Genomic DNA, 6,000 nt, shown 5'->3' on the forward strand with positions numbered 1-6,000 from the left:
TGCTTTGTCTCTATTTCCCGGTCTCTTCATCTCTCAGAAGGCGTAACATGAATAATGCAAAGTGTCCCCTCAGATAAAAGGACTGCTCTCTTGAAATATCGCTGGTGTTAAATCTGCACTCAGCAGCTCTTTTAACTCCTACTCACACAAATCTGTTGCAATATGTGCAAGTGTGGTGACACTCCACCTGTGCAAAGTATATTGCGTGCGTGCGTGCGTGCGTGCGTGTGTGTGTGTGTGTGTGTGTGTGTGTGTGTGTGTGTGTGTGTGTGTGTGTGTGTGTGTGTGTGTGTGCGTAGGAAGAAGATCAAACATAACTTTCCCCTTTGTTTTTTTCTTCTATTCATTTAGTTCCACCGCACTCTTGTGTCCTCTTTTGTTCTTCTCTCACACATGTTTGTTGAAAACATTGTCAACTTATGTCGACTTGATGATGGGAAACAAAGCATTGAAGCCTACAAGAACACGTATATCCGTGATGGTTAGGTCCATTTTACTGCCCATGCCCAACAGCATTGCTCTTCCATGACCTAGAGGTATTTCTTCTACACAGTAACTGCAAAATCAAGAAACAGGTCAAATGATTTTAAGCAGCATTTGCCTATAATTTAATGAAACATACATATTGCAAAAAGGCTTGGGCAAGCAGGCTAGTGTTGAGTCGCTATGCAATAAGTAAAGCAAGCACCTAGTTTTCATTCAAATGCAAACTTGAGACTGTTGAACACGGACAAACAAGCGGTCTCTCTATCCCCCCCTGTCTCCACTGTCACACACACACACACACACACACACACACACACACACACACACACACACACACACACACACACACACACACACACACACACACACACACACACACACACACACACACACACACACACACACACACTCTAGATTAAAGATATGGCCTGCCCCAACAGCATTGAGCCAGCAGAATGTGTGGGCTCAGCAGAACAGCTCTGACAGATCCCAGTGGTGGACAACACACTTCTGTAAAAGCCATATTCATCACTGACACGGCACACCAAGGTCCCATGCTGAACACTCCTCTACCTCCCCTTAACTCAGCGTGTGCGTATGCGTGTGTGTGTGTGTGTGTGTGTGTGTGTGTGTGTGTGTGTGTGTGTGTGTGTGTGTGTGTGTGTGTGTGTGTGTGTGTGTGTGTGTGTGTGTGTGAGAGTAATAGAATGTGAAGCGGGTTTAAACAGCCCAATATAATCATACTGATGGAATGACAACCACAACACTTGCTGACACACACAAAACAGACCACCCTGATTGGGGGACGCACCAGGAAATTAGACGTGACAGCCAGCAGCTCCAGCCAATCAGGTAAGAGAAGCAGCGAGATAGCCGCAGGGTCAGCAGAAATGAACAGAGAACATAAAACAGGAGTGTGTTTGAAAAGACAAAAGTTAGAATGAATGAATCTCATAATAGTGGCAGACTGAGATTTGATCCCTCTATCCATAAACAACCTCTGACAGAGCACACATGCCCCTGACAGTTCACCCCTATATAACACCAAACAAAGATCCTTTCACTGTATTCATTGGATAGTTTAAGCACTGGGCTCCAGTCCAACTGGATCTGTTTCCATTTAGGTACCGTATATACTCTTGTATATGAACTCCCAGCATTGATCTCACTGTGGATTAGAAACTAATCAATTATGGAGTTATTCATATTCACAGGTAACTGTGGTGCCAATACATCTTTGGCTTTCTTGTTCCAAAGTCCCTAATCATATTTATGATAACAATTTGGATAATATTTTAGTTCTTGTTCTGCTATAATAACAGATTGAGACAAATGGGACTGAACAAGAACTTTTATGCATCTGCATATAAGGCTGTAGGCTTTGTACTTTTGGACTTTCCAAATCTGTCTATAGTTTAGGCCCAATTAAAAAAATAAACATGTATTATAAGGTCACAGAATTTTTTTATTTCCTTCAACGGCAGGACATTACAGTTTTTAACATTACTCACACAGAAAAAACGCAGCTTTTGTCGGGGACTATTTTCAGTTGTGGATTAATATGCATTTTGAGCATTAGTTGTGGTACTGAGAGTTTGCAGGACTGGGAAACATCAAACGACATAACTCATACTTATTTCAATGACAGAACAAGTCATTCTGTGCAATTGTGTGCCTCATTAGATGGTTTTACTGTAATATATTTAAGAAGTAATGTGCTGTTATTCTTTAGCTAGGCCAAAATATACATTTTAGTAGGATCCATTTGTTAATATTATGGAAAATATTTAATATCACCACATTATCCTTTAAGCATGGTCCTCTGTTAATGCTGGGGGAACTTAACATACTATACATGGACGAATGACTTTAGCAAGTCAACACTCCACGAGCGGAAGAAAAACAGCCTCATTTCCAAGTAAAAAATACACTGGGACTTTTAAGTGGCTAACACAGCCGAGAAACTTATTAGGCACTGAGAGGATCCCATAAACTCTCAATGTAAAAAAATAAATAACCAAAGCTGCACTTACAGTATGAGGTTTTCCTATGACAGTATAGTGATATGTTGTACAGTATATGCTTGACCGCAAACCCTAAAAATATTTTTATAACAGTTGGAAAAGAATAATATAGGCCCCGTTTCTTCTGCCAGGGTAGCTCTGACAGAGGCTGATGGTTAAATCAGATTCAGCTCGCAGGAGGTTAACTACTCATCTAGAGGAGAACTGAGAAGTGTTACAGTGACACACACCAGCAGTGTGTGTGTGTGTGTGTGTGTGTGTGTGTGTGTGTGTGTGTGTGTGTGTGTGTGTGTGTGTGTGTGTGGTGTGTGTGTGTGTGTGTGTGTGTGTGTGTGTGTGTGTGTGTGTGTGTGGTGTGTGTGTGTGTGTGTGTGTGTGTGTGTGTGTGTGTGTGTGTGTGTGTGTGTGTGTGACAGAGTGTGTGTGATTAATTAAAAATGTCAAGGTTATCCCCGGGAATAATATTTTATTTATTTTCAAATCAATATCAGCAACAGGGACATCATGTAAGGATGACTGTTCACTCGTAAGTCGTTTTTTGTTATACACACATATCTAACACACACACACACACACACACGTTGAGATTCTTCATACTCACAGGGGTATAACACAATGTCTTGCTACTTTCCACATAATGACAGCCGAAACCCAATCTCTTCATTCACTTTGAAAGAGAAGTGCACACAGACACACAGACACACAGACACACAGACACACAGACACACATGCAGCTGCAGCTGCCACATGATATGGAGGTTGTAAAATAACTGGGGCTCCAATTTGCTCAATCAATAGCCTAGGTCATGGGACACCATCATCAATAATTAACGTGACTGCTGGGTGGTGTAGTGGTCACATGCACTCCCTCTTTTTTATTACGCGTTGACAACCCCACCTGACCTTGGTGAGACAGGATTCTGCTACGATGCTTCTTTGGAATGGGGCTGATTTTTGTGAATTTGAGACAACGCAGATAACTTAAATTGGTGGTTCTAGAGCAAAAATATATCACAGTTTTAGAAGTGGTTTCAAAAATAAATGGAATGGTTTGTGATTGCAGTTAAACAAGTCAAGAATTACAGATCTATTGTTGATTTTCGTTGATAAGCCTTTAGTCAAATGTACCGTAATCATCAGAAAAATGTGACCAAATTAACACCGGAAATCTTCTCACATGACTTTTGTCCCTCTGACCTTGACCTCCCTGGTTACTGGTACATTGATTATTTCCACATCTTCTCTTGACCTCTTTTTCCCCCCGTCAGAATCTTCAGTTTCCGTCTTCATTTCTCTCCCGTTCTCTCTCACGCACACTCAGAGGTTTAGTCTAGCTGCAGCTGGAGCAAAACGCAGACCCAACAATTGATTTCCTGTTTCCATACCACCTCCGCCTCTTTTCTTTTTCAATCCGGCAAGATCCCAATGACTCTCTCCTCCCCTTCCATCTTCTTCCGTCTCAACCTCCCTTTCCTCCTGCCCACCCTTCTCCAGTTCTTTTCTGTGGCTTTCCCTGCTCTTTCTTTTGCCCTTTCGCTTTTTACCCTAATTGGAATAGCTCTCTTTGAAATGGAAAAGTTATTTACTTTGACAGCTTAGGCATTTGGCTGGAGGTCTTATCCGGAGCCACTTGTACTGTTACTGGAAACAGTAAACATCTCGCCCCCTGCCATGCTAACCCGCTTTGGGCCAACAAACAACCAGCCACAGAAATCTGGAAAAGGTCAACGTCTTTTATGGAACCACGGCACATTTTGGTGGGAAATGTTCGTTTCCGTATAATTGAGTAAATGTTAAAAACTGTGTATGACACATGCATAATTTTAGCTAATGAGAAAATACATACAAATATAATCATAACTACATCTTCACTAATTCAGTTATGATGATCTTATCACCATGAATTCAAACATCAGGAGAGTTAAAGTGTGTAAATACTGGATCAAAGACTTATGGCATGTTTAAAAGTGTAAAGGAACTTCATTTTACCAAAGGCTTATGAGAAATCAGCAGGTAATCTGTACTGATATATTAAAACCTGGAAGACTTAAGCCGGAGAACGTCTTCATAACAACCGCACAGGTCTATCACATGAATGTAATAATGGCTCCAGTTCTCTCCAACAGACAAAGGGACACAGACATCACTTAAGCCAAATTACAATCAATTTGTTAAAGCTAATATGTCCTTAACCTAACGCAATTAACTCATTCTTTGTAAGAGATAAAAATGACATTGTGTCTTGCGGCAAATTGCTACATTTTCCATCTCTCTTATGTTTAATGATCTGCAATGATAACCACATTGGGAACACAATGGATTTTATTCTGATGTCAGTTTTTTTGAGGATCGATGTGCTGTTGTTGGCCAGTCCGAGTGGAATAGTGATGACTTTTATTTACACATTCCCAGAGCCACTGCGGACGCTTCCAAACCAAACCGTGTACCTAAGTTATTCTGATGATAGCTGCACAAGACAGAAACACATTTTTATCGCTATCTCCGACTTTTATTTTTGTACTCTATTTTATATTTTGATTTCTTATTATTATTACAATTATTTGTCTTTTATTATCTCAAAGCGTATCAGTATCCCTTGTTGTGAAGCACTTCGAGATTTGTCTTGGCAGATGAGAAGCGCTATATAAATTAAATATATTATTATTATTATTACAAGCTAATCATAATATAACAAAAGCCTGCAATGGGCTCTCAGCTCTTTTTGTTGCATTTGCTGATTATATTATATTGTGTAAAATAATATTGTGTTTACATTTGTGCTGTGTCAGCACAGGACTGAAATAAAGGATGGATCAGATGGGATGAAGAAGCAACATCAGCACTATTTAGTGGTTTCTTTGTTGATCTGCATGTCTGTCCCAGTTACTGTTCAACTTCATCACTTCTAGCTGGATTAGCATGAACATGGGTGGACTCGACATCAAGGGTAGATGATGAAGGAATCAAGTCCATGATCTTAGACAAATCTGGCACTGATTGAGCTCACCATTTACACATTTCAAAGACAATTTGCCCTTTCAATTTCTTGAACACTTTAAGGATATACAATAGTGAATAAATGGTGGTTTTGACTTATTGTTTTATCTAAGGAAGCAAATCTAAACACAATTTAATCCAAGCAAAATCTAAAAGGACATGGCAAAAGATGAAACAATTAGGAAATACTGATCCTTTATTGTGAAAACACCTTGTTTTAAATAAACTCAATCTTAGTTACAATGTCTCGCTACAACTAGCAATAAAGCAGCTCAGTGATGGAACAACTAGCAACAGTGCGCATCTAGCTTTTCCAGAGAATCCAAAAATGAGACACCTAATCAATGTCTGACCCTGCTGTTCAGTTATATCATTGCCATGACCTCGTAGGCTGCATTTTCAGCAGCAATAGAAATTAAGCAGTTGGCTTCCTTCAGCTGGGAGGATGTGGAGGGCCAGATCTGAGTATGTGATGCTAACTGAAGGCTAATGG

The 6,000-nt window shown here is 40.2% G+C and overlaps 1 protein-coding gene across 5 annotated transcripts in view; it reads right to left on the reverse strand.

Moving 5' to 3' along the window:
- epha3 (eph receptor A3) overlaps nucleotides 1-6,000 on the reverse strand; it is a 106,730-nt gene that overhangs the window by 48,654 nt on the left and 52,076 nt on the right. The gene's annotated exons all lie outside the window — the stretch shown is intronic.

The sequence above is a fragment of the Pseudochaenichthys georgianus genome, chromosome 21, assembly GCF_902827115.2.
Source record: "Pseudochaenichthys georgianus chromosome 21, fPseGeo1.2, whole genome shotgun sequence".
Taxonomy (NCBI): Eukaryota; Metazoa; Chordata; class Actinopteri; order Perciformes; family Channichthyidae; genus Pseudochaenichthys; species Pseudochaenichthys georgianus.